At 41.1% G+C, this 22142-nt stretch overlaps 1 protein-coding gene and 1 pseudogene across 2 annotated transcripts in view; one reads left to right on the top strand and one right to left on the bottom strand.

The window, feature by feature from the left end:
• GPR176 (G protein-coupled receptor 176) overlaps positions 1-22142 on the bottom strand; it is a 108496-nt gene that overhangs the window by 65454 nt on the left and 20900 nt on the right. The gene's annotated exons all lie outside the window — the stretch shown is intronic.
• On the top strand, positions 128-2398 carry LOC118723757 (annotated as a pseudogene).

The following is a 22142-nucleotide window of genomic DNA, read 5'->3' as shown; positions in this document are numbered from 1 at the left end:
TAACTATTTCTCTCCCTTCCTCTCTGTAAAAAATTAATAAAATATATTTTTAAAAATTAAAAAATAATAAAAACCTAGGGGAGGGATAGGAGGGGGAATGGATCAAGCATTGAGGCTGCAGCGGCAGGAGCCGGTTCCTGAACTCAAGAGACTTTGCTGGTAGAGACACTGGCTGCTCCTTCCCTCCTTCCTGCTTTTCCTAAAAGGATTCCTGTATACTTTAGAAGTGCTTGAGGAAGAGAGATAAAGCATTATATAGTCATTAAGCCTCCATCTCACAGCTGCATGTGTAGTTACTATTGAAGCAAATGCCTATCTAATTTGACAGTCTTGGTGTGTTTAAAATTTTTGAGTTTGCAAATAAACATATTAAGTCTACTGATGGAGCCTTCGGGCAGTGAACAGTTATATGAGGACCCTGATCCTGGAGGCAAATCCCAAGATGCAGAGGCCAGAAAGCAGGCAGAATCAGAACAAAAGTTGTCTAAAATGACCCACAATGCTTTGAAGAACATTAATGTGATTGGCCAAGGCTTGAAGCATCTCTTCCCCCACCCGCGCAGGAGGTCATCTGTGTCTCCACATGATGTGTAACAAATTCAGGCAGGTCCAGAACCTGAAATGGATCTGGAAAGCAGAGACTGATGGTGTCCCCACACACCCCACAGCTCTGAATTGTGTCCTGCAACAGATCTGAGTGCCACTCAAGATGAAGGAGGGATGAGCTTGCATAGTAGGCAGGGCAAGCCAGACTCCCCAAAGGGAAGTCCCCAAATCAACAGGAAATCTGGCCAGGAGATGGCAACTGTTATGCAAGTCTTTATCTACTACTGATGCTCCTACCAGCTCTGCTGTTATGGAAATAGCTTGTGCTGCTGCTGCTGCTGCTGCTGCATGTCTTCCAGGGGATGAGGCAACTGTAGAGCGGATCGAGCAGTTAAAAGTAAGCAGCCTCGCCCAGACTTCCAGTGCAGTGGCCTCCAGCACTGATGGCAGCATCCACACAGACTCTGTGGATGGAACCCCAGGCCCTCAGTGTGCAAAGGCTGTTATGTAGCAGAAGATCCTGAAGCTCACAGAACAAATCAAGATTGCACAAACAGCCCGTGATGACAACGCTGCTGAGTACTTGAGGCTTACCCACAGCACAAATAAGCATCAGGCTGCCCGCATCAAACAGGTCTTTGAGAAGAATCAAAAATCTGCCTAGACCATCCTCCAGCTACAAAAGAAGCTTGAGCACCAACACAGAAAGCTCTGAGAAGTGGGCAGAATGGAATCCCCCGGCAGCCAAAGGAGGTCTTCAGGGACATGCACCAGGGTTTGAAGGATGTGGGAGTGAAGGTGATTGGCTTCAGGGAAGGGGTGGTAGGCAGTGTCAAAGGTGGACTTTCCAGTTTCTCCCAGGCAACTCATTTAGCAGCAGGGGCAGTGGTCTCAAAGCCCAGAGAGATCACTTCATTAATTCAATGAATTAATGAAGCAGTGCAGATAACATCTCTAACCTGAACGACTCTTTAGAAGAAGGGCAGGTGGATAATGGGAAAGTTTTGGGAGTGATTCCAAACTTTTGGTCGAGCCTAAAATATGGTAGTGAAGAAAATTGTTCTAATGACACTTCAGGCTCAGTAGGAGCCAACATCACTCCTGGAGGCATCACTATAGGAGCACCTAGCTCCAAAACAAACACTCTGACACGCAGAGCTTAGGATCTGATGCACTATTACACGAGATCCAGGAGATCCAGGAAACCCAGGCCAGGAAGCCTTTGAGACCTGCAAGGAACATTATCAGAGGGACTATTCATTAATAATGCAGCCCTTGAAGGAAGAGCGATAGAGATGTGAACGATTAGAAGAACAACTAAATGATCTAACAGAGCTCCATCAGAATGAACTCTTGAATGTGAGGCAGGAATTGGCCAGCATGAAAGAGAAAATTGCATATCAGTCCTATGAACGGGCCTGGGACATCCAGGAGGCCCTGGAGGCGTGCCAGACCCGCATCTCCAAAATGGAGCAGCAGCAGCAGGTGGTGCAGCTGGAAAGGCTGGAGAATGCCACTGCCCAGAACCTTCTGGGCAAACTCATCAACATTCTTGACGGTCATGGCCATTCTTTTGGTCTTTGTCTCTCTCCTCTTGCTAACGGCGTGGTTCCTCTTATGAAGACTCACAATGGGATGTCCAGCACTTTATTTCTTGTGGCTTTCTTTGCCTTTCTCTGGAAGCACTGGAACCTCTTCAGCAATGTGGAACAGTTCTTTTCATCCCCCAGATGATGCTGGCAAAAGAAGGCAGTGCTCCCCTACCCTCTGGCGAGTGCATGCAGCAAAAAATTAGACAGCAACTTGCTTACTCTGAAGTTTTCTTCAACAAAAGAGCTGAGTGAATCTGTTTACATTTTAGAATCATGTTTGTTTGTTTTTCTTCAAGAGACGCAATTGCAATAGTATTTTTTAGATTTTATCCAAGAAGTTTTTTGGGGAAAATTCTTGGATCATTTTTATGTAGCATGATTTTCCTTGGGATGCAAATCTTAAACAGTCCTTTACCATGAACCAACAATCTGGAGCACACTGAAGAGCATCTAAAATGTGGCTTGAAAAACTGCACTAAAACCCACTAAAAAGATGTGAAAACCTGATTCGGGAAACCAGTTAAACCTAACACCCTGCCTTGTCTGGACTCACTACTTCTCCCTCACAGACTGACTTTACTGTGAAATCCTACCACATTCTATGTCTGAATTTTTGAATTCAGGGAGGATTTTCCTTGTACTGTTTTCAATCTGTTGCTGGGAGTCTGCTGATGCAGAGTGCTACCTCTGTGCACCATCTATTCCATTTTATAGAGAAGACTTGTACTTCTGTGGATTTTGTATCCACCAGGATCCTGGATACTGACAGAGAGTTTAAGTTTTAAAGGAGTCAAAAGTTATATGGGGATTTTCAACTGAATGAGGAGGTGACCCTTAACCCCACACTGTTCAGGGACCAACTATATATTTATAGGTAGTATAAAGGATTAGAAAGACCACTGCATCAGAGTCTCATACAATCCACCACTCTATAAGCTTAGTCAAGTCCCGACTCAATTTCTTCACATATAAAATGAGATTATAATGCAAATCCTTTTAACTTAAGGGTCTGTTGAAAAAATAAAATGAGATAACATGTAAAAATATCCTGAAAACTGAACTTTGATTTTAAAAATGGTCTTATTATCATATTGCTCAACTCAAAAAAGTTTCTCACACATACACATGCAATTTTCAAGTGTTATCAACTGATTTATCTGGCATATATTTTCTGCAAATATTTGAATTAATTCTATATTCCCCCCAAAGTTTAACTTTTTAAAAGAGTATTTTTTAAAACAAGGAATAGTACTAGACAGTGGAATAAAAATAAATGCTTCAGTTTTCATACACACCTATGACCCCTTTATGGTCCTACTAACATACATTTAAAATGGATATTAAACATGTAAAATAAGTAATAGATGCCACAATCCATTAAGAGAGAATTGCAGGAATCTATTTCCCCTTTGAACTTACCGGTAGGAAATCTCATTACTGGCACTCTCTTCAGCAAAATAATTCAAACCCAATAAAACTGGATTTCACACACCTCTCATTTTCTAGAATCCTATTAGATCAGTGTGGACTGCAGTTCTCAAAATGGTTTTCTACCATCCATTTAGTGCTTAAGATATAATGTTAATGGTATTTATGTTCATGTTAATATTTATACTTTAATTTCTATTGCTATTACTATTATTATAGAACTAGAGGCCTGGTGCACAAAATTCATGCATGGGGGTGGTGTACCCCTCAGCCCAGCCTGCACTCTCTCCAATCTAGGACCCCTTAAAGGATGTCCAACTGCCTGTTTAAGCCCGATCCTGGTGGCAGTCGGACATCTCTGGCTCCCAATCGCTCACCTGCCTGCCTGCTTGATTGCTTCTAACCACTTCTGCCTGCCAGCCTGATCACCCCTTAACCACTCCCCTGCCAGCCTGATCAGAGCCTAACTGCTCCCCTGCCAACCTGGTCATCACTAACTTCCCTCCCTTGCCAGCCTAGTTGCCCCTAACTTCCTCCCCTGCCAGCCTAGTCACCTCTAACTGCCCTCCCCTGCATGTCTGATCCCATCCAACTGCCCTCCCCTGCAGGCCTGATCACCCCCAAATGCCCTCCCCTGCAGGCCCAATCACCCCTAACTGCCCTCTTCTGCAGGTCTGGTCCCTCCCTTGTTGGCCTGATCACCCCCAACTACCCTCCCCTGCTGGTCATCTTATGGCAGCCATTTTGTCATCCATATGGGGGCAGCCATCTTGTGTGCTAGAGTGATAGTCAATTTGCATATTACCTCTTTATTATGTAGGATGGCCTATTAAGTCTCTCATCAAAACTAGCATATTTTACTAACTTACATTCTGCTGGGAAACTTTTGTAGTTGCCAGGTAGATACTCTAACAGTAATGGATCATGGTATTTTTTATCCCCTCGGGTAGTCTTGAGGATGGGGGACTGAAGGAATAATTCATTCTTTTCTTTTTTTATAAAATAAGGCAAATATATTTTATTTGTTTATCCTCACCAAGGGATATGTTTTACTAATTTTAGAGAGAGAAGAAGGGAAAGAGAGAGAAAGATTGATGTGAGAGAGAAACATTGATCAGTTATCTTTCATGCATGCCCCAAATGGGGATCAAACCCACAAATTTTTATTGTACAGGACTACACTCCAACCAACTGAGCCACCCAGCCAGAGCAACAACTATTTCTTCAATTCACAAATAGAGTCATATTTTCCAGTTCTAGACTTTGGCTGTCTTATCTGTTTGATTTGATTTTATCTTATTTTTCTTGTGTATGTGTGTGTGTGTTGTTGTTGTTATTGTTATTATTATTATTATTATTGTTTTGTTAACCCTCACATGAGGATATTTTCCCATTGACTTTTAGAGAGAATGGAAGGAAGGAGGAGAGACACAGAGAGAGAAGTATCCATGAGAGAGCGTCATATCATTCAGTTGCCTCTCGGATGTGCCCTGAACAGGGGCAGGGATTGAACCTACAACCAAGGAACATGCCCTTAACCAGAATCAAACCCAGTACCCTTCAGTCTGAGGGCCAACACTCTATCCACTGAGGCAAACCAGGAAGGGCTATCCTATTTTTCTTAATAAAACAAAAGTCTCACAAGAAAATTCAAGGACTGAGAACACCTAACAGAAATCCGTGTTGGTCCTCAGTGCTATTTATATTTTCTCTTCTTTTATTTTTTTAGTTTGTTGTTTCATTGGGCCTGGAGATATCTCTTTTATCAAAGTTACTGTTGCCAGGTAACATAAAAACAAGGTAGAGAACAAAAGCTAAGATAGAATAGGTTTATCTTCTCCTCTCACCCCATCCACACATATATATATATATTCAAGTAAACATCCCTAAATATACACTCACTTAATATCATGTTAACCCAAATCCAAATGCAGAAAAACACAACAGGTGCCCCCATTAAATGTAAGCAAATACTTTTCTAAATATCATTGCCATTTACCAAATTATCATCCACCTATGAACTAAGTTACAGGTATACTGAAACCATCCTCCTGGTTCCCAAATCCATACTCTTTCCACTATACATGCAGTATTTCCTGATAGAGGTATTCAAAAAAATTAAACAGGTGTGTTTTCCCTCACTACAAATACTTCTTGCCTTTAGTTATGAAACCACTTTGAAGATCATTGGATAGTAAAGCTCACCATTAAACCAAAAAAGAGAAAGGCAAAAAGTGAATGACTCAAGTGAGTTAGAGAAGGCTGGCTACTTGCTGAAGGGCTATCCTTTGAAGTTCTGTGAGCAGAACACTCAATAAGTCCCTGTGTGTTTTGGCTCTGAGGGCACAGTCCTCCGTGAGGGTCACAAATAGGGGAAAATTGGAACAGGCATTGCTGGATATATATATGTATGAGGCTATGCCTGAAAGGTGGTCCACCTTGGTTGAGACTGGAGTGAGAAATTATTGAGTACTATAGAAAACTAGAGGACAGATAGAATCAACCTGCAGTCTCAGAGACCACCTGGTATCTCTTCACTTTGAAAATGAGGAAAGGTTGAGTAACCCAAAACCACAAAGCAGGTTAGAGGCAGAGCTAAAACTAAATCCCAATTTCTTAGCTCTCTGTCCAGTGCTAAAGCCTTGAACAATTATGGGAATGCTTCATGGAAAAGACCACCAACCTCTTTCTGTGATATTGGATGAATATAGTCACAGAAGCAACACAACTCTGACTGGTACAATCAATGATCATCAGCTGATTTTTAGTTGCACATAAAGCAACTTTTTTTTTAATCCTTATTCAAAGATATTTTTTTCATTGGTTTTTAAAATATTTTTTATTGATTTCAGAGAGGAAGGGAGAGGGAGAGAGAGAGCTAGAAACATCCATGATAAGAGAGGATCACTGATGGGCTGCCTCCTGCACACCCTACACTGGGAACTGAGCCTGCAACCCCCGCATGTGCCCTTGACCAAAACTGAAACCAGGACCCTTCAGTCCACAGGCCTAACTCTATCCACTGAGCCAAACCAGCTAGGGCTCCATTGATTTTTAGAGCGAGTGGAAGAGAGAGGGAAAGACAGAGAAATATCAATGAGAAAACATATTGATCAGTTGCCTCCTGCACAAGCCCTGACCAGGGCCCGGGCTGGGGAGGAGCCTGCAATCAAGATATATGCCTTTGACTATAATTGACCAGTACCCTTGGGTCTGCTCTATCCCCTGAGCCAAACCAGTTAAGACACACATAAAGCAACTTTATCCCTCAAATCTATTGAAATCTTGAGGCAGTTAATTCCACCACGTTTCACATCCTTGTCGTATATCTAAAATCGTACTCTCTTTTTACACTCTCATCCCCATATTGTTCAAGATTTTCCCTTCCTGACCTTGTTCTCCTTAATCCCTTTCCTTTACTCACCTCTTACTGTACCCTCTGGCTCTTCTATTCTATTGGCAGGACCAACACTTGACAATAGCCTACCTACTTCAAAGACTATTCCCTGCTGCCTTGGGCCTTCTCCACTGATACTGTTCACTCTCCTATGCACTGCTCCTCAGGCTGGGAATTGGGTCATTAGATTCCTCACTCCCCACTCCTACACCTAGGATTCTGCCCTTCCACATTTATGTAAACATTGGCTCCTTTAAAGCTCCTATCATCTGGCTATACTTCCTTTCACTCTGTCTTTGTTTCTGTCATCTGTAAGCCTCCAGGTAACTCCTTATTCACTGAAGGTTTTAACACCTGACTCACAGTCCTTACCATTACCCGGTAAGGATAATTTCAAAGTGCCATCCAGGTGGCCAGACCTACAATTCTTATACCCATCAACTTCAATGAACCTGAATTTCTCTTTGCTTCACTCAGTCACACAGTGAATATCCTCAACTTTATCATCACTCATAATTTATTTGGCCCTGGTCATTGTGGCTCCATTGGTTGGGCATTATTCCGTGAACCGAAACGTTGCCAGTTCGAGTCCTACTCGGGGCACATGCCTGGGTTGCAGGCTCAATGTCAAGTAGGTGGTAAGCAGGAGGCAGTGGATCTGTTTCTTTTTCTCCCTCTCCCTACCTCTCTCTCTCTCTCTAAAAGTCAACAAAACCTTTAAAAAAAATAACTTTCTCTGACTAGGAAATCTTAAACTTTGACCACAGCTTAAGGAAGAAACTTACTCTCTCTTTACTTTTTTACCTTCCATATACTTCTGGATAATCTACAGCTACTACTCTTGAAAATATTCTCTCCCAAGTTATAGGTCCCTTTTTATTTGCCAATTCATTGGTTGTTGTTGTAGTCTTTCCCTGCTGGGTTTGATGTCATCCATCACTCCCATCTACAAACTCTCTGCTCCCGTTGTGTCTGGGCCACTTCATTGCCGCAGTTCTCCCACATCTGGGACCATTCCTTCACTGTCATCTTCATGGAACTCCTCTTTAACTTGCTTGTTAAAATGCCCTCTCAACATACTCTCATTAGGTGAACTTATCCACACTCTCATGGTTTAGTCCTTTACTCTGAGGATATTTATACCCACAAGCTTTAGATTCTTATATCTAACTGGGTATTCCACAGCACCTCAACTTGTACCAAACTTAATACCTTATCTCTTATACACCCTACTTTATCCCACCTGCTTCTCCCCCTGAACTCAATATCTCTCTTTATTGATGGCACCACCACAGATACCCAATCTAGAGACCTCAGCATCATCTTCAACTCTACCTTAACTCAACCTTCATTCATCTCTATATCTGGTCTATCATCAAGTCCTAACTATTCTAGCACTTATATTTCTTGAATTTATCACCAGCTCATCGCCATACCCTCAATATATCTTACCTAGAATTCTACAACAATTTCAAATTGGTCTTCCTGCTTCTAAGCTTATCCCATTAAGTCCATCCTTCAAACAGCTAACAGAATGATCTTACTAAAATATAAACCTTCACCTGTCCCTGCCCCGTTTAAAACCATCCTGTGGCTCCCTGAGGCTTAGAGGATAAATACCAAGCTTCTATCCAGCCATGTTCAGCTTTGTGGGATCCAGCCTCCAGCCTCACCTTTCACCACGCTCTGCCTTGTGATTTATGCACAGGCACTCTGAACTACTTGTGATTTCCATGTTCCGTGGTGTGCCTCTCACTGACATCTCTCCAGCATTACACTTAGCACAATGAGTAACTATTTATTTATATTTCTGTCCTTCCCAAAAGACTATGAACTAATTCCCTAAGGTAAAGGACTATATCTTGTTTATCTATCTACCTTCGGCACCTAATAAAATAGTTGGCACAGTTAGTACTCAGTTAATGTGTAATAGCAAATAGACAAACTTAGAAACTTCCTATTAAATGGTATGACATAGCCCTAACTGGTTTGGCTCAGTGGATAGAGCATCAGCCTACAGACTGAATGGTTCCAGGTTCCATTCTGGTCAAGGGCATGTACCTCAGTTGCAGGCACATGCCCAGTAAAGGGTATGCAGGAGACAGCTGATTAATATTTCTCTCTCATAAATGTTTCTAATTCTTTATCCCTCTCCCTTCCTCTCTGTAAAAATATCAATAAAATCTATTTTATAAATAAATAAATAAATAAATAAAGATAAAAGGTATAACATAAGCTACTTTGTCAATAGGATTCTTAGGCAATCAATCATTCAAATGGTCTAGTAACAATTTGGCAGTTTGGGAGAAAAGAGTTTTTTATTCATATATGCCTTAAAAAATTGAAATGCAAAAGTGATTAGGATTTTTTATGGCATTCCTGTTATGTTCTTAATAATTAAATAGTGCTGTGTTTCCACACACACCATACTCTTTAAAAACAATATTTGGTGCAGTTGGTCCCTGCTAACATACTTTGGAACCTTTATGTGTTGCTATTTGTTAATAAAATTTGCACTATGGCCTGGCCGGTTTGGCTCAGTGGATAGAGCGACTGAGGGGTTGCTGGTTCAATTCTGGTCAGGGGCAGGTACCTCAGTTGCAGGCTCAATCCTGGGCCCAGGTCAGGGTGCATGCAAGCAGTTGATGTCTCTCTTATATCGATGTTTCTCTCTGTGTGTCTCTCTCCCTCCCTTTCACTTTCTCTAAAAATCAATGGAAAAATATTCTTGGATGAGGATTAAGAAAAATAACAACAAAAAATAAATTTGCACTTTTCACTGTTATTAATGTGTTACCTTTTATCCCCAGTTCACACAAATGAATAGATAGTTCAAACGTGTTCATTAAGGCATAAATATATAATGAAAATAGCAACAAAAATACTGGAACTCAATTATATTTTAAACAGAAACAATGAGCCTTATTCTAGTCCAATAATATAAATATGTAAGGGAAATGATTTCACACAAGTGAAGGAAGTCCAATCAACTGCCAAGTGTAGACAGCGCCTGGGAAGGCACATGGGCATTTTCTTTAATTATCATCAGCTGAACTCAGGGCGATAGGCAGAACCATGCCCTGGGAACATGCTTCCCCAATAAGGCTGGACATGTTATCAGTTCTGACTTCATATCAGCCTAAGTGTCGGTAGGGGCAAGACTACATATTTAAATCAGGGATGCTAGGGCCTACTTAAGAATGCAAATAAGTTGGTGATACCTCCTGGTATTGGGGGTATAAAATAAATGCACTGGGAGGGGTCGTCGTCGTCATGGTCATCGTCCTCATCGTTGTGTGTCTCCATTAGAGAAAATAGCATCCCACCCAGCTCCCAGTTTTAAATCTATTTCTGCGTCTTCTTTCTTTCTTTCTATTATTTCTCAATCCCTGGCATCCTCCACTTAGAACCAGTTTGTTCATCTCTCTTTCCGTGCTGGATACGGAAAACGGAGATCCCCGCCATATTTGGCCCCCACTGCATCTGGCCCCGCAGCCAAGGGCTGTATAAGGTTTTGATCACGTAGACAATTAGCCCATTTTTAAGTGTGTTTCTGTCACAAGCCCTTATCAAAGAGCAGCTTGAAGCAGTCAAAGCTTTCACATCATTTTCAAACTGAATTTCAAAAACTGCATAGTAGCCTCCCTATCAAACTTCCTAAGTTTTTCCAAATCAAATATAAAATAATGATTTCCCATATGAAATCGGCTTATTTTCTCACTAAGGGCAGAAAATAAACCAAAATTACAGAGGCATTACTCCAAGTTACATTCCTCATATAAAACAAATAAAGATTACTCTATTAAAAAAAAAAAAAAAAAAAAAAACACTATAAAACCAGAAACCAGGATAATAACAAATAAAATGATGGGCATTGCACATCAATGGTATGCAATGTGGAAGAATAATTACAATCATATGTGCAGTAGCATGTGGTTTGTTTCACAGTAAATGAAATCAATGATGCGCAGAATAGGCATATCAGTTAGCCTAGGAATGGAACATAGCAGAGGGAAAAGAACTTAAAAAACTCTGTTCTAATATTACCAAAAACCCAATCTAAAGACAAGGTTTTTCTTTAATAACTTTCTTTGGGGAAGCTATTATGAAAATTGGAAAAGGTGCATTAGGATCTGTACTGATATTTTCACAGTGAGTAAAAGAAAATTCACCTTTATGCCAAAACAGACACTGCTTTATTCACTACAATAGATGACACAATATGCCTCCTAGATTTAACCCAATGTTGGGGGGGGGGAAAAAGTTTATAATATGACAAAATCAAATTACTGCAGCTAACTATTTGTTTTCTCAACATGCTTTTCAAAAAGTTGGGCAGAGAGCCTGAGATGGATTGTTTTCCTGAGAAGTACTGCCAAGTTGTTCACGCAAAGTACTGAAATGAGGGATGAGACTTCAAAGCATTCCTGGTCCGCACAGATGATGTGAGGAAGGAGCAGCTCCATGGTTTCAAGTGACAAATGTCAGCAATGTAATTATCCTGATTTTCTTGATCCTCTCATTCAGGAACAAAAAAGTTTTTGTTTCATCCTGAGCAAAAGCTATAGAGAACCTTTACGAAGACTAAATGGCAAGTTTGAGGGAGATATGGTTGTAAAATTGTAGACTTAGTATTTGATGCAACACTGATCCTCTCTTCAGGTGAGAAATCACACCATTATTTCTGGACATAGGTTTGATCTAAATTTAAATTCTCTAACTTCCCAAACCAACAGACTTATTACACATTTGCTGGCACTTCTAATGGACTAATTATAAAGAAGTACTTTCCATTTTAGTAAAATAAGGAGAAAGGAAAAAAGCAATCATGCCCTTAGGGCTCATCCCCCTTAAGACAAGGGAGTCACACTAATGCTGGCTCCGTACTGTTTTGACTTTTCTTTTCTTTTCTTTTCTTTTCTTTTCTTTTCTTTTAATCCTCACCTGAGGATATTTTTTCCATTCATTTTTAGAGAGAGCGAAAGGGAGAGGGAGAGATAAGAAACACGGAGGTACACGCCCTTGGCCGAAATCAAACCCAGGACTCTTCAGTCCACAGGCCAACACTCTATCCACTGAGACAAACCAGCTAGGGGCTACCTGCTGTGACTTTTGAAGTAATCCTTACTCCACACCGGGCGGCAGTGTGCATAATCCCTGACTGCTGCTAGGCACTGCTCTAGGCAGAACGCCGTTTGGCAAGTTTCTATATCTTCCAACAAAACAAATCTAACAGGGATGGAAATCTCTCTGTATCTAAAATGTCCAACTCTGTAAGTTGAACTGTCTATTGGCTTAGATTTTAATTATAAATACCATGTATAAGGACCACCTAGCCAGCAGTTTCCCAAAGTTGTATTTGACTTTATACAACAGAGATCCAACTACAAGACCTTAAACTAAGAAAGGGTTTTGTTTGCTTGTTTGTTTGTTTCATGTAACCTAAGGTCCAAAAGAAGACTGGAACAGTTGTTCCAAGTCATCAAGGCAAGGATCCAGACATCTAGCTTCCTACTCTGCCAATCTGAGCATGTGGCTTGTGTCCTCATAACTGTAAGATGGTCATTCCATCCCTAGGCATGGCACTAATTTACTAGGCGGAAAGGGCCAGGGCCAGGGCCAAGGGCAAAGGCAAGCCACAGCTTTGCCTGATCCTTTTCACTGGGGAAAAAAAAAATGGCATTCCCAGAGGCTCACCCAGTCAACTTCCACTTACAACTAGCTGGGGAGACCTAGGCTAACATGGGTACCCCTAGTTGCAAGGGGGTCTCTAAGGTATTTTTATCTGGCATACTGTGGCCCTAGACAAAATAAGGGTCCTTTAAATGAGGAAAAATAGGAGGATGTATACTAAGTATGGAACAAGCAGTAGCTGCTACATAATCAAGGACATTTTAGGTTTTTGCTCAAACTTCACAGGTCAGAAGTCATTGACTCAAACTTCAAACTGCCTGCTAACAATACGGTTTTCCTTCCCTCTAACAAATAGTTCTAAGTTCCTGATTCTTTCCTATCAAATCTACTCTTCCTGACTGACCTGTTTCTGTTTCCCCAAAGGATTGACCAGTCTAGGAAACATCACTTCAGTAACAACTACTAAAAGCATTTGAAAAGAAGACCCAGTCACTGCATCCTCTCCAAGGGAATCAACAAACCCTCCATCCTGTTTCCCCGAAAATAAGACAGTGTCTTATATTAATTTTTGCTCCCAAAGATGTGCTAGGTCTTATTTTCAGGGGATGTCTTATTTTTCCATAAAGAAGAATATGATACACATTTATTGTTAAATGAAAATAAAGGAAATGTATTACCTGTATATGGTACGATAGTACGGTAGTTGTCAACACAAATCAGACAAACTGTGAATTCTACAGTATCAAGAATTTACTCATTTATTCAATGACAATCATGTCATCATCTTCTGGAACATCATCATAACAATCCAATTCCTGAATTTCCTGGTGAATTTCTTGTGACTCCATTTCTTTCAGAATCAGTGGACCAAATCTCTCATGTTTAGCAATAGCACTGTCTTTAAATGAGTACTTCTTGTCAAGGTAGCCTGCTCGCAGTGCATTTGCAATGCAACTGTCAGTGATTTTCTCCCATGAATTCTTCACCCAAGTCACAACTTCTTGCAGTTTAGGTTTCACAAAGTTTCCACGCTGATTTCTCTCCATTCTATTTTCAATGTAGTCATTAATTTCCATGTGCAAATTGTCTTTGAATAGCTTGTTTATTGCAATATCAAGAGTCTAGAGATAGGCAGTCATTCCTGCGGGAATCATTATCTGATCTATTTTTCTTTCGTGAAGAAATGTCTTCATGTCTTTAGTGTGGTGAGTGCTGGCTGCATCCCAGACTAGCAGACCTCTTTGGCTCCCTCGCATAACAAGCGGCAGAATTAAATTGACACACTTCCTTAAAACTGCTTGTGTGGCTCAGGCTTTTTCAGTTTCAAGAATAAAAACGCCCAAAACACATTCAATCTTTTCCTTCTTGCCCTTAGAAATGATTAAAGGTGGGATTTTAGTGCCATCCAGACGAATTGCCAAAATACAGGAAACACGTGCACTTTCATAAGCAGTGGAGGGAATGTACACTAAGGAGGCACCCCGCTGTTCAATTGTCATTTGAGATGATTGGCCCATAAACACTGCAGTTTCATCCATAGCAATCATGTTGGAAAGATTGTATTTAGAGAAGTCAGCACCATCAATAAAGGACTTGAATGCAAGTGCTCACTTAATAACTTGAGTATCTTCCAACCTAAACAATGTTGTAGATCTTCTTAAAGACAGTTCACTTCGCTGAAGGAAATTATCCAGCCAGTGTTGTGATACTTTGAAGTCTTCGGTGGCTATGTCAAACTGTGGTGCCATTGCAAGGGCAAATTCTTGAATCTGAGCCCTATTCACAACCAAAGCCTCTGCTCTCCTGTCAACAAACCATTCACAGATCAGGTCTTCCAGCTCGGAAAATAATGGTTGCTGACCTGCTCCACACTTGCGCTTCTTAGCATTTCCCTTGTCCACTTGTTCTATGAGGTTACCTTCTCTGCTCGCCATTTTCGGACCAATCGGATACTCAGCATCTTCCCTTTGCAGAAAGTAGTAAGATTTTGGCCCCAAGAGTCTTCCACGATTCCTTTCTTGTACTCCACAGAGTAGCTTTTTCTTTTTTGCGCTCATTTCTAGGGGTAAAAAAAAGGAATTGGGGTATCAAGGTAGGGGGAGGGGGATCATTTAAAATGACACGGGGGGGGGGGGGTCAGAGGGGTGAATCAAAATGGCACAGGAGAATCAGAGGGGGGATTACCATTTTAGTAACCTCTTTTGATCCTCCTGTGTCATTTTGATTGCCCCCTCTGATCCTGCTGGGTCATTTTAAATGATCCTCCTCTCTCCACCCCTGTGTCACTGAACACCTTCACCAGACATCCCCCCTACCCCTTTATCAGACATTTACCCCCTGGGGCCTGCCTGGGGACTGTCGCTGGGCTTGCTGGGGCCTGGATCTGGGCTGGAGCAGGGTCTGCCACTGACTGAGAACCTTCAGTCATCATGAGGGCGGCTGCGAGCATCAGGTAGTGTCACCAGAGACAGACCAGCACTCACCACCTTCGCCGCATCCAGTCCGCTCTAATCCTCCTTTTCTTCTACACGCATCTGCGAAAGTCTCCTCCTCTCTCCCGCCCCGCGCTCACTGCTCACTCCGACCTCCGCTCCACCTCCACACAGCGGTGATGTCAGGACTCCGTGTAACGTCATTGGTTGCTAGACGCAAGTCGGGGCGGCCCTAGTGACCAGTTTACGGTAAATTAATTTTCATTCTGAGACAGAGCCTGGGGGAGCCTTATTTTCAGGGGATACCTTATATTTCACTCAGAAGGAAACCTGTAAGTAGGTCTTATTTTCAGAGGATGTTTTATTTTCGGGGAAACATGGTAGCACTTGCTCTGTTTGTCGAATGCTTTCCTGCTAATTCCACAGTAAAAAAAGTGACTGTGTCCTTTTATAAACCAGGATGGTCTCCAAAGCAAACCAGGTAAAGAGGGGGTAAGGAGGAACAGAGAATTCTAAATAAAACTAAACCCATCCCTACTGCCTTGCTCCTTGGCAGCTGCTCCAACCCATTAACTAAAATAAATCACTTGTAAGTCTCCAAAGTAATTTAGAGACAAGTCATCCAATTCATTAACTGTTGCACAGTTATCACCGGACTTGATAATTAGACCACACCTGCCCTCACAGGCACTGAGGGAAGTCCCCTGGGCTAGGTTATTTCAGCCAAGGATTGCCCCTCTCGTCTCAAAGGTAAGCGCTCAGTGAGGCAGTACAAGACACAGAGGAAAGACACAATTTCTCCAAATCTCAGGCTGAAGAGACAATTCAAAGCAATATCCCTCCTCTCACAGGGAAACACTATACAATATATCTTTAGAAATGGGAATCTATATTTTAGCTGCCAAAAACGGTAAGACTCAGCAGGGAATTTTGCAGGGCCACTTCCTTCCTACTGGGAAGGCAGCCCAAGAAGAAAAGGATACTCATGGAAAAAGTGGCAAGACCTGGGGTCTTGTTAGAACTGTCCATGCCCAAATAAGTCACTTCCCCCCTGACCCCCAATCTTGATTTTTCACACCAATAACATGACAGCATTGGGCTAAATTATAAATGTCTGTGTTGTTTTCCCCTAACAATGGGCCACATGGCTAGAAACTTAGATCTAAGTGTGCAGGCTGAATGATTCTTAAGGCATGGAGTTGAGAAAAGCCACACTAGGCACACAGATACTAGAGTGGCAAGGCATGAGGCAAGGGCACAAAAAGTGTTTACTCAGACTAATCTTTTTGTCAGCTATAATGCAAATGTCCAGGTTTCATAACAAACAGAGCCACATCCGCCAGGGCTATGCCTTCTCTTGGAAGTGGTTTACAGTTCTCAAATTATATTTACACTGAAAATCCGGTGTGTCGAGAATATTGATCTGCCTCTTTTGCTTCTCCTATCAGTCAACACACATATAACTAAAATACACATTAAATTCACCCCGTTGTGAATTACAAGCTTTGACACTACATTAAAAATCAATATAGAGACAATGGGCAGTTGAGCCAAGCTTTCAATGGACTGCAATGATTTCCTATTTGTTTGTTTTTTAATTCAAAAGAAATAAATATAATAAATACAGCACTGCCTTTCCCCTCTACCTTCCATCTTATACAGGCAGTTTTTAAGGTAGTTTTCAGGAAAACAGCATTAGGCTAAATAGTCACATACACAACTTCTCTATCACAACAAACACATACAACTTAGTCAAAGTTTATTTTCTGTTTTCAGGAAATAATGAGGATAGTTGAGCACTTAATGATACGGTATGAACAATTGATACATTAAAGCAAAGACTAAAAACCTTAACAATATTTGCTAGTCATGTGCCACCTGCTTTGTCTATATTATCCCAAATTCTCTCAGCATTATGATAGTTAAATCACCCTTTTCTCTGCTTCAATTATCAAATGTAAATATTTGCTTCAAAAACAAATATAAAAAATGTACAAACAAAACTCAGCAACACCCTTCCTAGGAAACTATGCTACTGAAAAAGAAACTTGGACAAAGATTATTTTTTAATTAAAAGATATTCATCACAGCACTGCTCATCATGGCTTAATCAAGACACACCCTCCATGTTGAAAACCATAAGAATTATTAAATAATCAAATACCATATAAACTGATGAAAGGGTGCTTTAAAGTATGTTTCATATGAGAAAATACTGATATGGTATGTGAATATTACTCTTTTCTTCACAACTATGTTTTCTAAATTCTTAACTATTTTACAATGAGAAAATAGTTTTTTCAAAAAAAATAAAAGCTGGCCCTGACTGGTTTGGCTCAGTGGATAGAGCATCGGCCTGCGGACTGAGGGGTCCCAGGTTCGATTCCAGTCAAGGGCATATACCTGGGTTGCGGGCACATCCCAACTGGGGGAGTGCAGGAGGTAGCTGATGGATGTTTCTAACTCTCTATCCCTCTCCCTTCCTCTCTGTAAAAAAAAAAAAATCAATAAAATATATATATTTTAAAATAAAATAAAAATAAAAGCTGGTCCAAAGACACAATGCTAGTAAGTGGCAGAACCAGGACTTACACCCAGGACAATCTGCTTCTATAGCTCAGTGGCCCACTGTTCAACACTGATCTTATAAAAGTCCTAATTTTATCCCATGAGCATTATCCTCAAAAGAGGAACAAGTATGTCATGATCTAGCACTATTTCACAAAACAGACCATTATGACTATGAGCTTTCATAATTTAAAATATTGCCTCTAGCTCTGATTGTGGTTTCTTGCTTTTCTGTTGCGACCTATCAAGAGTCAGTTTGAGTCAAATGTATTATGCTGAAAGGCTAAATAAACCAAGAGAGTCACTACCCTCAGAGAGACTGGCCAGGAAAGCCGCAAGGCGAATGGAGACCGGAGCTCCCACTCCAGACATATCAGCTAAAAAGTAATTCATCAACAGTTCCATAGCCCTAGGGAAAGGAAATTATATCAACACATGCTAGATCCTTAATGAAAGTGACAATTTTATTCTCTTTTGCATGTTGTTCTCTATAGTCACAGGAATCAAGGACACAATGTAATCCAGCAGGCACACAACTGCACTACAAAAACCAATTCCTTAGTAACAGTACAGGTATGTGCTACATTGAATTTTAAATATTTCACATTTTTATAATCATTCCACACATTTACAGGATACCTATTGTGTAAAAAGCATTAAGACTGATCTCTGAAACACACACATTAAGAATATTTTGCAGCCGGGACCGTTTTGGCTCAGTGGATAGAGCGTCGGCCTTTGGACTGAAAGGTCCTGGGTTCGATTCCGGGCAAGGGCATGTACCTTGGTTGCGGGCACATCCCCAGTAGGGGGTGTGCAAGAGGCAGCTGATTGATGATACTCTCTCATCGATGTTTCTAACTCTCTATCCCTCTCTCTTTCTCTCTGCGAAAAATCAATAAAATATATTAAAAAAAAAAAAAAAAGAACATTTTGCAAATAAAGTTTTAGGTCTCTTGGCCCTTCAACCTTCACCTTTTGCCCTCCCTTCTCATATCTGCAAGTGCCATAGCAAATGACACAAATGATAACAAATGACTTTTGTTGTCTGAGAGATCATGACTACAACTATGGGAAATACTTTTAAATTTTATTAAAACTTTTAATTTGGCCACAGCCTACTTTCTTTGAGACTTAATTTATGTAATGTCTTGAGCCTCTATAGCTTAAATAATCAACTAGTATAATCCATTACAAGGCCTCAGTGTGTGCATCTTTTCAGACAGTTCTCCATCTCTATTCCCAGTTGCTGTCAAGAAACTCCCATCAGTGTAGCGATTTGCATGAGGCCACTCTGTAAACCCACAAGTGACCCTGTCTGTCACTGCTCCCAAGGGTGGCCAATGCAAGGTGTACTCAGAGTTCTGAGTTATCATCTGAAACCTTATCATTCATCACTGTCTCTGTGGACCACATTAGTGAAAGTATTCTCATCTGATAAAAAGTATTATTTTTATTTTATTTCTTCATTCCCATGAAGCTACAGTGAATATTGTGTAGGTCAGCTAGACGAATTCACACAATGATGAACTAATTAAATGTATTCTTTTTCCTCTTAATTGACAGAGTGATGGTTAAGTCTCCCCTTTTTAAAAAATAAGATTTTTAGTGACTTTATCAGTGACTTTTTTATCTTTAAATTCCTTCACTAAGAATGACCACCATCATGTCAGAATAACACCTCCTTACAATAATTCTATATTTTCAGCTGCAGTCTGGAAGGTGAAAGCACTGGCACCCCTTCTTTCAATTATTGTTGGGTTATGCAAATAAATATAAGCAGAGATAAAACTTAGATTTCTAAGGACAGAGTGAAAGGAATATCTGACGAATGAGAGAAGTTAGCCAGGTATTAAGGCAGGTAAGAGCTTTTATAGATAAAGGAATAACAAAAGCTAAGGCAAGGAGACTAGAAAGAGAATAATGTGCTCTAAGAACCATGGCGAGTTTGGAATTTCTTGGTGTGACCTATAAGAGATGAGCTGGATAGGAAACAGCAGCCAGATTGTGGAATGTCACCATAAGGAACCATGGGTATAGGGAAGCACAGAACTTGGTTAGAAAGTCTATAAGGATTCTCTGAAAGGTTGAGGGTTTCTAGGGGGACTTTGCTGAAGGCAGCAGTCCCTGCCTTGACTTCTCCAAACAAGTCTGAACCCTTGGATGTTTTACTGGAATCTCTGTTTAGTCTTTTGACATGACCTCATAGAAGCATGTGTCTTCCCAAGGATACTTACCCTGCTGATTGTATCTAGAAGTTAATTTTAGTTCAAGCTATCCTATATAATAAAAGCATAGTATGCAAATTGTCCCCTCGACTGGGAGGTCATCCGAGAGTTCAACCAGGGAGCAGGGCTGGCCAGGGGAAGGGAGGGAAGCCCTGGCTGGCAGCCGGCAGCCAGCAGCCAGCAGCCATTAGGGACCCTACCAGAGGATAAATTTCATGCACTGGGCCTCTAGCTGTTACAATAAAAGCCTAAGGATGCAGGCGAACAGGGCTACTTAGTTGCTATAGCCAAGCAGTCCCTTAGTCCTCTCTTTCACAGAAACGTGTGTCCAAGTAATCCATTCATCCATCGCTCAGGGTCTGCTGGTCAGTCCCGGCAAATGGGGAACCATAAAAAGGTTCCAAAGAGGAGAAGGACATGATCAGAGTTGCTGAATGAGGAATAACCAAGAGAGAGTAAAATAGAACTATGGAATTTAAGGCTGGTCTCCCAAGAAGCCTGACAATAAACAGAAAGAAGAAAGATGCTATGGGGAGGGAGAGAACCCCAAAAATGATGAGTCAAAGGAGCCAGTGGAAGCAAGAAACATGGAAGATAAAGGAAACAGGGAAATACTGTTGGAGGAAAAGGCTGCTGATGAGTTTGTAAGTGTAGGAATAAGAACTTGAGAATAGTATCCACCAGTGACCACCTTCCTGCTCTAGGAAGCACTCAAATCTAGATCTCCTATCTAGAACACCAGTTATTCTAGTTTCTCGCTACTCAAAGTATAGTCTGAGGATAAACAGCACCTATAAGTTTGTTAGACATGCACAATCTTAGGCCTCACCTAGACCTCCTGAATCTGAATCTGCATTGCAATAAGATCCCTAGCAGATTCCCTTACACAGTGAAACTTGAAAAGCACTATTCCACACAATCCTGGAGAACTGTAAGGAATTATGGAGAATAGGAAAGGAACCAGAAGATGGGAGACAGGGAAAAGGGAAAGAAGTAAAATAACAGCAAACTTCATATTGGCAACCTGATACTAGAATAAATTATTGACAGGAAGGCCAAACATAATCACAGTCTGTAAGAGCCAGCAAGGATGCATTAAGAATAAATCATGTCAGCTCCTGCCGGTGTGAGTTAGTTGGTTGAATGTCATCCTGGGCACCAAAAGGTCACTAGTTTGATTCTAAGTTAGGGCATATACTCAGATTGCAGGTTCAATTCCCTATCAGGGTGCACATGGGAGGCAGCCAATCAATGTTTCTCTCACATCAATGTCAATCTCTCTCTCCCTCACACACACACTCCCTTTCCTTTCCCCTCTCTCTCTAAAATATAAAATAAAATCATGTCAGATTCTCATTTTCTTATAGCAGTAAAATTAGGAGATACAGTAGACATAGTGTATCTAGGTTTCAGTAAAGTATATGATAATATATCTCAAAATATTTTGCAAACAAGAAATGTGGGATCTGTGATAGTTCTATTTAATGCATTCATAGTTGGTTTAACAATTACTACAAAAGTGTTTTAATAAGTGGATTAAAATTAACCGAGATTTGCAGATCTCTAGTGACAACCTTCTCTCTCCAGATTATTCAAGACTTTTTTATTGGTAATTTTGTTGTTGTTAATCCTTATTGGAGAATAGCTTTCCACTGATTTTGTAAGGAAAGTGGAAGAGTGAGGTAAAGACAGAGAAAAACATTGGTGTGAAAGAAACACATCAAGCGCTTGCCTCCTGCATGAGCCCCACGTAGGGCCCAGGCCAGGGAGGAGCCTGCAACCGAGGTACATACCCTAGACCGGAATTGAACCTGGGACCCTTTGATCTGCAGACCAATGCTTTATCCACTGAGACAAAGCAGGTAGGCTTATTGGTAATTCAGATGGTGATACAGAAAAGATGTAGCTAGTATCACTGAGAGCAATTATCTATATAGATATAAAAGCCTAAATGACCATTATGGAGTCAACCCAATGACTAGTCAACCAGTCACTATGAAACGCACTGACCACCAGGGGGCAGACACTCAAAACAGGAGCTGCCTCCTGCTGGTCAGTTTGCTCCCACAGCCAACCTCCCACGGTCCCTCACCCCTGATTCACCCCAACTGGGACTGGGGGAGATGGCCCCTTATCGCCCCGATTGCTGGCCAGGGTGAGGGACCCCACACGAGGACCAAGTCATGCACCAGGCCCCTAGTGTTACATAATGGCATAAACAATTCCCTCCCCAAAGAAATTAATAGATGGATACAAAGAACTAAATCATTTTAGTTAAGTATAGAAAAATTGAAATGATTATAAAATTAAAGTGCTA

This window comes from Pipistrellus kuhlii, unplaced genomic scaffold (genome assembly GCF_014108245.1).
Source record: "Pipistrellus kuhlii isolate mPipKuh1 unplaced genomic scaffold, mPipKuh1.p scaffold_m20_p_1, whole genome shotgun sequence".
NCBI classification, from domain to species: Eukaryota; Metazoa; Chordata; class Mammalia; order Chiroptera; family Vespertilionidae; genus Pipistrellus; species Pipistrellus kuhlii.
Note: the sequence above shows the minus strand (reverse complement) of the source record. Positions and strands in the feature narration are given on the sequence as shown.